Raw genomic sequence first — 11,499 nt, 5'->3', positions numbered from 1 at the left:
AAGAAAGAAAGAGAACCGAGTAAGGGCCTTGATGCCAGAGAGTCACGGTATTTTCAATCTGTCTAGTTTTGTGTTATTGGCACACTGTATCACACTTCACTTCTAGCCAAGGGCCTCTCATTTGCGCCATGTAGTCTACCTAATAGATTTAGCTTATTTGTAGATTTAAATAAATGCATACGGAAGGTCACTCTTATGAGACACTTTGCAATCAAAAATAGGGAGAAACAGGAGATTTTCCGTACACAGGAACAAAAGTGTATTGAAGCAATTACTTCTTTATTATCAGAGGAAGCAGTATCTTTGGACAGGGAGGATTTGGCAGGTGATGTCTTCAGCGGTGTTAGTGTCAATTTTCATCCAGACATAGATTTACTATCACAACATTCAATCTCAGAGACAATTAGGACATCATCTAGTCAATCAAATGTGTACGATTTAGGAGAATCCTCATCTCAATTAGTACATTCTCATTCTCAGGTAATACAGTCCCAATTGGTCGATTTAGACAATGTTCCATCTCAATTAGTTCGTTCTCATTCCCAAGTGATATAGCCTCATACTGTATGTGCGATTCAGGTTTTTCTTTGTATGATTCAGGGGATCATTCCTCTTCTATCCAGGTGACTCCATCACAGATTTCAAATTCTGTCAAATTCTGTCAATCTACTCTATATCTGATGTGATACATATGCCTGTACATCCGATCATCCAACCACCGATTAGAACTCTATTGATAAATATACAAGATGTTAATAATGTGAAACTAGAGATACAACATTCACCATTCACTCCAAAATCAACCCATTTCCCTATCAATTGAAGGGAGGGTTTATAGAGACTTTTCATACAGTGGTCCTGAAGGACTTTGAATCTTTATGTCATAATGCATCCACACTACAAAATAAGTATTTACATTAATATGAGTGGTTGGCCTTAAAAGAGCTAAGTAGTCTGAGCCACCTGGTTATAAGGCAAGTAGATAAAGGGGGAGCAATTGTCCTTCAGGACAGGCCAGATTATTTGGCCAAGCAAATCGTCTTTTGGGAGAGAGATCCTCATATATGACTTTAGAGGGAGATCCGATAGAAATGTACCAAAAAGAGTTTAAGAGTTTTTAGGGAATGCACAGTCTTTAGAGGTGATTAGTAAATCTGAATTCAACTTTCTTTACAAAATGTTTCCAAGAACACCAGCATTTTATCACATACCCAAACTGCATAAGTGTGTCGAACAGCCACCAGGGAGACCGCTAGTGTCGGGGGTGGAGTCGATGACATCCACCGTGTCTCAGTATGTACAGTAGATTCTTTTCTACAACCCATAGTGGTTAAATTGAGATCATATATTAGGGACATGCTGCACATCATCGACTCCGGGATCCCTTGGAAACCCAAATATATCTGGGCCACATGTGATGTGGCTTCGTTGTACACATGTATAAATCATGGTAAAGAGATACAGGCTGTTGAACAATTTTTGCAGCAAGATGCACAATTATGTAATACACAAAGGGAATTCATTTTAGGGGCCATTTAATTCATATTAGAGCACAACAATTTTTTATTTGAAGACCAATAATATTTACAGGCCTGTGGAACGGCCATGGGCACTAGATTCGCCCCAGCTATGCTAACCTCTACATGGGATTGTGGGAGGATTCCCATGTGTGGGGTGATGCTAGGCTGGCGACAGGTCTGGTGTTTATGCCTGTTTCATAGACGACCTTTTGTTTATTTGGGATGGGGAATTAGAGGAATTGACGAGTATATTACGTACTTTCAACAACAATGACATGGGTCTACGATTCACGTCTGAGACTAATAGTTCAAAGGTTACTTTTTTGGACTTGGAGCTGATGGTAAATACAGAGAACAAAATTGTGACAGGACACATTTCAAAAAAGTAGCTACAAATAGTAATTTACACAATACCAGCAACCACTACAGAAAATGGCTGGAGAATGTCCCCCAGTGCCAATTTCTCAGAGTCAGGAGAAATTGTTCGCTTGACTCTGATTACTTTGCTCAGTGGGATATTCTGGTTAAAAAAATTGTGGCTAAAGGGTATAATAAGAACATAATTCAAGAGACATTTAAGCAAATAGGTCAAATGGACCGGCAGGTTCTTTTGAGCAAATCAAAAAGAAACAATTATAACCCTATAATAAGAGTAGAGAATTGACAAATTTGGAAAATAATCAGAATTCACCTTTCTTTGTTATCAAATTTCACCTGATATTTACCTTCCCAAGCTTCTAATTTATTGAGGTCCTTCTGTAAGATAAATTCTTTCCTGCTCCAATTGTACTACCTTACATAATTTAGTCCCGTCAGAAAAGATGAATGGCAGCGCACTGCCCAGGGAGACTCCTTGATAAAACACTGTGTTGTGTGAAACCCGTAGGAGGGTTCACATCTCTTTATTTTTAATGTTAGATAGACAATAAATATTTTTCAACTTTTTATTCACCTGTCTCCCTGGGCAGTGCGCTGCCTTGTGCATTTTTTGCATCTTTTGTTGTTGCTTGGACCTGTTTCTGCGGCTGGACATGCCCCTAAAGAATCCAGTTGGCTCTAGGAGTGGGTAAGATATTCTGAATATTTATTTAATCTATATGGACTAGTAAAATTACTACAAGCTTTGGTGAGTTTTTGGGACTTTTAACATACAATTATCTCGATTGAGGTGCAGTGAAGTGAGAGTATCATCATCATTTTTTCTGTTACCTTCAGGAGGTTTATGAAGTATTGGATTTTAGTCCCTCACCTAGTAGTACACCCACTCCATAGATAAACCACATCTCTAGGATTCACTTATTGATAAGAATGAACTAATTCCAGGACTGTTGGAGCACCCACTATCTTCATATGTTTAATCGTCAGCAAAAATGTAGACTTTGAGCTCTATGCCTATTTCAAGTTAATGAATAAACATGTTAAAATGCAATGGCCGCAGTACTGGACCTTGAGCTACTCCACATTACTTTAGCCTGATCTGAAAAGGATCTATTAATGACCACTATCTGACATGTCCCCACTGTTTCCTGTTTTTGAGAGGTCCTGGCTGGAATTATATATTTAACACATTAGTAATATATATATATATTTACTTAATTAGAGATTCATCTTTTCAATTAAACACATATGATTTTGGGCTAAACAATATTATCATATTTCACAAATTCATTTAAAATCACTCAATATGTAGCTTAATAGGAATTATTCTAGTTATTATATTAAAATAATACACACATATCACCAAGGACATATACAGTATATACTGTATACATAAATATCACATTAAGTCAACACATTTCACATTTTAGCATATTATATTTAATAACACACATGTTATAAATACATATATCACAGTAGGATTGCCATACAGCACTAACTTGTCAGATTTGAAAAAAATCACGTGAAATTGACTAATGACTTGCTCTGTTCATTTATTTCTTTGCACTTATCTATTTTCTAGGTAAAAGTGCTTTAATGATTGTAGACACATTTTTCTCTGATTCTCCTCAGAAATTTTTGCATCAACTGTAAAATATAACATTAGTATTTCACAGTTCTCACAAAACATTAAATTAGGGATCTGATAGAATGTGCGTTTAAAAATCGGTCACTAACAGACTAGTTATCATCTAGATAGTGATTAAAAATGCAAGATTCTAGATCACATTTACTAATAAGTAGTGGTTGGGATATAATCAATTGAGTCTTGATTTTTTTGAATCATGTTCATATATTAAATCCAATTCATTAGTTATATATTAAAAATATAGTTTCTTACATGACAATATTACTTATAAACAACATTGATGTTATCAATTACTGTTCCTCCAAACAAATAGTCTAAATAAGCCAAATAAATTGAATAGTATATTTATAAGTCCTCACAATTGTGTCTATTATGAACACCAATTAGGTACAAGTTCAATAATATTTTTTTTAAATTAAAGATAATATAATTTTTTTATATGTTTGTTTACGAAGTTAGTTTCAATTCATTATGTATATGCTAAACATTGTTAAGTCCCATGCTAGTTACAGTTTTTGGTAATTATAACACTCGTGGTTGATTGACAAGATCTCTTTTTGATGGGCTTCTGGGGGTATTTATACATTACCAACGTACCCAGAATCCATCCCCTGAAGAAATCAGTTAATCTGAAAAACACGTAGGGTTTTAAGTATTATTGCTGAGAGAAGTGTTGTGAGCGGTGGTTCATACAACACATACCTGAGGAGTGAGTAAATCCTCTACTCCCATTTTGAGACGTGTCCTGCCCGGAACAAAGATTGACTCGGAGCAAGTTGATGGAGGACGCCAAGGAGGTGACACATCTGAGAGTTGCCGGAGAGAACAGGTTCCTGTGAGAGACTGTGCTGAGGAGTCTGAGCGGAGAGGAGTTACACCGACACGTTGACGCATTAGATTATCTCATAAAACGCTTGAACACAACAGTTGTTTGTGAGTATCGACTTGTGATCGTTGGAATTATTAAATTATTAGTGCATTATTAAATGCACTAGGATCGGCACTTTTCTTTTTTGTGTGGGAGTATGTGTATATACAGTATATGTGTAAGTATGTATGTGTGTATATATATAGACATGTGGTAACCAGGGGGATCCTGATGACAAAAGACAGCACACCGCAGTAATAATCCAAAAAAATGTGTATTGTGAACACAGGGCCGCCAACGTTTCGGTCCTCGTAGAGGGACCTTCCTCAGGGCATATAGACACTGTAGTCCTGGAGCTGCCTTGAAAAGATAGTTCTGGTATCTTCTACCCAGAATTGGATTGAAGGCTGGAAATGATCTTTTCTGGCGCTGAGGTGAGGTTGAGATGAGTGGATTTGTAGTTTCTTCTAATATGCTTTGACCTCAGGAAAGGAGAAAAGAAAAAGACAAAACATGCATTTCAATTTTAGACCAGGCGGAGCAAAGAACGGAATTGTTGGACCAAGTTCCAAATCACGAGAGTGCGGATAGTGCTTAGGCACTTGTCTATCATTCATTTTATTATATTCAATGTATGTGTATTAATTGTATTAATTGTTTTCCATGGTTTTTTAACCTTGTTATTTTAACAATAAATTGCTCCTTCTTTATTCCATCTTGTTATCCCTTGGGTAATACACCATTGCAGGTTCCCTGCATGTTTTGTCTTTTTCTTTTCTCCTTTCCTGAGGTCAAAGCATATTAGAAGAAACTACAAATCCACTCATCTCAACCTCACCTCAGCGCCAGAAAAGATCATTTCCAGCGCTGTTCTATCCGCTCACATAACCCTACACTATTATAACTTATCATTATTGTTGTTGAATAAAAGTAACATTTTAATTAATACATATTCATTCTTTGGGTTATAGTGCTGTACACCGTACCTTTTTTGCTCTTATCTTGTGTTACATGGTTAGTCCAGACTACCTCTCGTCCTCCTCTCACGTAAGACCTTGAGCCCTCCCCTTCCGGAGCTCAGGGAGGAAGTGCAAAATTAGGTTTATTGCTGATCCAAACTTTCTATGGAGTTGAGGTGTGTGGCCGGTCTCCTTCCAGCTGGAAGAGGGACAGGCTAGTCAGCCCCTCATGGGCTGGATGGCTAAGAAAGATCCAGGGCTCCACATTGTAAGAGCCTAGCACCTTCCAGAGGCCTGGAATAATCTGAGACCCCTGCATCCGCTGTGTGTGAAAGAACGGCAGTGACTGCAATAAATCATTCTTTTGTTTAATATACTCCTGCCTGAGTTCCAGACTGTGGGGCAGGGGTGTAAGAAGAGTTTGCTCTAAGTGGGGACTCTCTCTGGAATCCTGAAGCCCACTAGAGCTGGAGGTGCTGACCATCTTGGGCAAAGGAACATCCCCAAAAGCCTGTCCTGTCTCCACTACATCGCAGACAACTCAGCTCTCCTGGACCCTCACAGGTATGGCTGCACCACTGACACCTGTAGCCGCAACAGTATCTTCCAGAGGGTGGGGGTACATGTGCTACACTTAGATAACACAAAACCATTTTTTTTTTAAACCTCTTGCCAAAACATGCCTTGATGAGAATTATTTTTATTACATAGTACATAGTGGATGATACAAGAGGAGGTTGAAAAAAATACATATTAATCAGTTGAGATTCTTATTTTATATTTACATCTATATTGATTCAGGGTAATGCAAACAAACAAAAACTGTGAAATATTTGCCAATTATGTCTCATGGAGAGAAAAATACATTTTCTCATGATTCAAGTTATTATAATCAGATGTTTCTTTGATCAACATCTTTGCTATGTTAAATTATTTGGTGTATCCCTGTATACATCCCCTTCTGAAAAGATGTGTAACCTTTTCTTAAATATATCTACTGTGCCTGCCATCAATGTCTCAATGGGTAGTACATATTACATTTTACCTGGCCTTACTGTAAAGAATGCTTTCCTTTGCTGCTGGTGAAAGCTCCTTCCTCCAATCTCAAGGCATGACCCTGTGTCATTTGTCTGTCCTTGGAATTCAAAGTTTATTTGAAAGTTCCTTGAATATACTCTGTAAATAGTAATCATATCTCCTTTTTAGGTGCCTCTTTTCTAGTCTAAACAATCCTAAACTAGATAGCATTTCATCATAAGTCGATTTATACAGTGGAAAAATCATGTGGTCTTGACTTCCATCAGTAATATCTTCCCTTTAATGTACACCTTATTTTATGCATGATAACATCCTATTAGCCCTTGTATCTACTGTCTGACATTCAGCACAATTACTACACTTACTGTACAGTCTGTAGGCAGCATATTGTTCCTTCTTCCCAGATGCGTAACCTTACATATACTGTATCTGTATTAAACTTCACCTGATATTTACCTTCCCAAGCTTCCAGTTTATCCAGGTCCTTCTGTAAGATAAATTCTATCCTGCTCCAATTGTACTACCTTACTGTACATAATTTAGTCTCATCTGCAAAGATGTAGACTTTGCGCTCTATGCCTAATTCAAGTTAATGAATAATCATGTTAAAAAGCAATGGCCCCAGTACTGGACCTTGAGCCTAATCTGAAAAGGATCTATTCATGACCACTCTCTGCTGCATTTTCCTCAACCAGTTTTCAATCCAGGTGCAAATATTTTCATCCAGCCCAACTTCCTTTATTCCTCTTGAGTGGAACCACATCAAAAGCCTTTGCAAAATCTAAGTAGGTCACAACAACTGCATTGCCTTGGTCTAAATTCCTTCTTACCCTTACCTCCTCAAAGAAACTAATAAGGTTAATTTGACATGACCTATCCCTCATGAATCCATACTGACTATTACTAATAATGTTATCTAAAATGTATTCCTGAATATTATGCTTGAATAAACTTTTAAGTAGCTTCCTCAACTTTTGATTTCAGACGTACAGGTCTGTAATTCCTGGTTTTTGATATAGCTTCACTTTTAAATAAAGTCAAAATGTGCATTTTACATCAGTGCTAAGCCTGTGGATATGGAGTCTTTGAATATTACTTATCACATCACTTAGATTGTAAGGGACAGGGAGTACTATTCCTACTGTTTCATTTTATGTTTGAAGAACTCATTCCCATTTATTATTGCTACTGTGAAGCACTCCATACATGGATGGCACTATACAATTAAAGAGATATATGTACAGCTCAACCTCGTTATAACGCGCTCCGTTACAACGCAAATCCGTTTATAACGCGATACAAGCGTGGCTCCCAATTTTCGTATTTAGGAATACTTTACAACACGATTATTGGTATCTTAATTTCTTTATTGTACAGTACAATGCATACAATTGCACATTATTTCTAACGCTATCCGCTTATAACGCGATGTGATTCTTTGGACCCCAAGCACAGCGTTATAAGGGGGTTGAGCTCTATATGTATAAATATTACATGTACGGGTCTGGTTATGACTGAACTGAGCTCCTTAAGAACTCTTGTGTGTATGCCATCAGGGCCACTTGTTATATTTACCTTAAATTTAAAAAGGCGCCTTTGCACTTTTTCCTGTATTAGCAATATTTTTATTAATGTTAAAATTGTACGGTCTCCTATGGTTATAATTTTTTTTGTAGCATTTGATTCGTCCTTGGTATACAGAAGTAAACAATGTGTTTAATACCGCTATGTCTTCTCCTTATCAACAATAATTTGCTCGTCCATCTCATACTGGGGGTGTTCAATATTATCTTTTCTAATCTTTTTGCTATTTAGGATTGAGTTTAGGCAATCTTTTTTTCATTACATTTTTTTGCTAAACCTAATTCTATTTTGAAATGTTTGCTACATTGTTTAAAAAAGGATAAGAGAATGCCTCTGTTCGTTCTAACTCACTTTAACAATCTAGAGACCTGCTTTTCCCTTTTATGTGTTCCCTGTCTGTTTATTTAATAATTTATTACCCAGTAAGTGTATTCATCTAAGGCTACGGCCCCAATGCATGCACCGCGTGACGGAGTGCCTCCCAGCACTCTCCCCCTCCAGCCATCTGATGGACTTCAGATCACTCGCGAGTGGGGGGCGTGGCGGGGGCACGACCATGACATCACGCGGCTGCTTTGCCCTCAGTTGCTGAACCGCCGCCGTGACGTAGCCATTGCTCCGCCGCCATGCCAAAAGACAAAATTCTTGTCTTTTTGCAAAGACGGTCACACATTGTGCAGGCCAGCAGGCAGCTACTGGGGCCGGCCCCATAGAGGGCTGTACCTTGTGTGCGCCGCGCACGCCATCGCGCGCTCAGCCGCAGCCACTGGGGACGAAGCCTAACATTGTTTTAAAGCCAATGTTTTTATGATCTTAATGTAATGACATTTCAAAATCTTTAGTTAAAGGACGTAATATTTCTGACATAATATATTAACATGAACTGACCACCACCTGGAAACATTTCCTAATTATACGTCTTCAACACATGTCAAAATTTTCCGTTCTAGAAAAAATATATAATTTTACTTTTCTGTTCTATGATCAATTCCAAGCCTTCAAACAATTTAGGCAGTGATGCCCCTAAATCCAAAATAGAGCATGTCTTCATTTAATTATGACATACTTTGTTTTTAAATTTTAATTTTAGGTTTCACAATCATTTTGACTGTCCCAACTCCAATCTAAAATGCTGCTGCCAGACTCCTCTACCTCACTCACTGCTCTTCAGCTGCATCTAAACTATGCAAATCTATGACTTGGCTTCCCATAACTTCTAGAATCAACTATGAAGCCCTCAAATATACTAATCTCCGGGGCCTGGCTTGGATGTGGAGCAGGAAAGACGCATGTCAGCTCAGCTCTGTCCAAAAGGCTAAATTAAAAGGGAAAAGGAGAGCTTGAAAAGCCTGGAAAAGCTTAAAAAAAAACTCCCACAAACTACTGCTTAACCCTCCAGGCGGTCTAACCATGTTGGGGGCTCTTTGAGGAGCTTATTGGGACACCAGGCCACAGGTGATTGTTCCCTCCTCCTGTCCCTAATTCTAAGATGGCTGCCGGGACCACGCGGCCCGCATAAGGGGATCGTCAGAGCTTCGTGAGCCCTGGGGCAGTCGGATAAGGTGCACAGTCGGGTGAGGTGGATGACAGAGCCCTCCACCCCCTGGTACTGGGAACCCCCCACTGCAGTATTTCAATTCTGTAAGGTAAGACTGGGGTACAGCAGCGTCACCATCGCAACGGGCTGCACATCCTCCTTCCTCTCCCCTCCTCCCCAGAGCCCAATAAAATAAATCAATACCAGAGAACCTGTCTTGCCCCAGAGGCCTCTGGCGACGCACCTACCTCTCTTCCCCCAAAGCTGGGGCTGAATGATCAGGCCCGTCGGTAAGGACTTTTTTGGCGCTTAAGTGCAAGATTGCGGCTGGGACCGCGCAAAGAACATAGAAGGGTGTGGGGAGGAAATCTTGCCACTAAAGGGGCTCGTAGCTCTGATCAGGTGCTGAGACAGGTGGGGGGGGGAACAGTGGAGGACCCCAGATCGGAAGAGGGAGGGAGGAGTAAGGGACCCTGGGAGGAGAAGGGAGTGTCTGAGGCATACTTTGTGCCCCATACAAACAGTGACAATTAAAGGCACAGCAGACCACTCACCTGTCCTGTGACTCCTGACATAGTGTGGAGTGTTGATTGCAAAGGTGCCTTGAAACACACAAGCATTGGAACACATAACAATCTGTGAACTATTAAATATAACCTGTGTAATATAGATTACTAGAATCAAGGATCAACCTTCACAAATAAAAATAAGATGGAGCGCAATAAAATTGCACCATGACAGGCACATACGCGGTGGTGAAGGTTATGGTGTAATTCAATAGCTCCGCCTACCCCCGGCATTAAAAAGCATTAAAATTATGTGAAAAACAAGGCGCCACCAGCCAGAACTCAACTTTCAATTCTGGATTACCCAGGATGTCCACAAGGTCTTCGAAGAAAAACGCATTAAAGGTTTTGACTAATTATTTTGAAAAAGTCGAAATGGCACATGCGGGCAGATCCACAGCTACAGTACTACAGCTAACTATGGCTCAGATAACGAAAGAGAGTTGGGAAGAGAGAGGCACGCATATGCGGACAGATAACTGGTCACAAGAAGTGACTTAAATTCAGACCTGAAAGCTCTGTTCTGCGACCTTAAATCTTTCTTCCAAGCAGAAATACAAGACCTGAGACGGATGAGTTGGACTCTAAGGCTGAGTCCCCACAGGCGCTGAGCACGCTTGGCACGCTTACCTTAGTCAATGTGGATCGTCACATCCACGCTCACGTTGTGCATGTGCACACTTGCGCGGGCACACACCATCACCAACGCTTGGTGCTTGGGTAAACAAAAAAATTTAACTTTTGAGCGCGCTCAATTAGCCCACAATGCCCCCCCCCCCGCCCTGCGTGCTTCAGAAATAGCGAGGACACCCGGCGCTCATGCTTGGAGAGCTGGTGACATCACCGCTCATGCTTGAGCAGTCAGCGCCAACGGGGCCACAGCCTTAATTGGACACAACAATCAAAGTTGTCCGCAAGATCGTAAAAGCAAACACATACCTTAAGAAACAATTCCCAGATATCGCAGACAGACAACAAGACTCAGAAAACCGTGACAGAAGAAACAATATCAGGATCTGTGGAATACCTGAATCAGTACCAGACCTAGAAAAATTTGTGTCGAGATGGCTGACATCAGTCCTGACAAAACTGAGGCCGGATACATCTGGATAGATGCCACAGGCCCTTAAGGGCTAAGCCGAAAGCAGATGATCCTCCAAGGGACATCATCATGAGATTTTATTTCTTCAAAATAAAATACTCCCTATGCAAAATTTCCCGGAACACCAGCTCTATGACTTTCAAGGGAATCTCCATGCAGATATATCAGGACATCTCCCCCATTACACTGGAAAAACACCATAATCTACAACTCATCACCAAACTGCTACAAGAAAATGGAGGTTGGTACCGGTGGACCCCATTGTGCCCCACGGTGACCTGCAGGGACCACCTGGAGGC

The 11,499-nt window shown here is 40.0% G+C and overlaps 1 long non-coding RNA gene across 5 annotated transcripts; it reads right to left on the bottom strand.

The window, feature by feature from the left end:
* Positions 1-285: 285 nt before the first annotated feature.
* On the bottom strand, positions 286-7,182 carry LOC142488549 (uncharacterized). 5 transcript variants are annotated; one of them, XR_012799494.1, is made up of 5 exons: positions 6,868-7,182; positions 6,419-6,549; positions 4,249-4,896; positions 4,144-4,175; positions 286-730 (listed from the first exon to the last, which is right to left on the bottom strand). It is a non-coding gene; the product is annotated as an uncharacterized LOC142488549 (long non-coding RNA). The 5 variants fall into 5 exon arrangements; XR_012799498.1 differs by having other exon boundaries at positions 6,429-6,549; XR_012799493.1 differs by lacking the exon at positions 6,419-6,549 and adding an exon at positions 1,780-1,855.
* Positions 7,183-11,499: the final 4,317 nt, after the last annotated feature.

The sequence above is a fragment of the Ascaphus truei genome, chromosome 1 (assembly GCF_040206685.1).
Source record: "Ascaphus truei isolate aAscTru1 chromosome 1, aAscTru1.hap1, whole genome shotgun sequence".
NCBI classification, from domain to species: Eukaryota; Metazoa; Chordata; class Amphibia; order Anura; family Ascaphidae; genus Ascaphus; species Ascaphus truei.
Note: the sequence above shows the minus strand (reverse complement) of the source record. Positions and strands in the feature narration are given on the sequence as shown.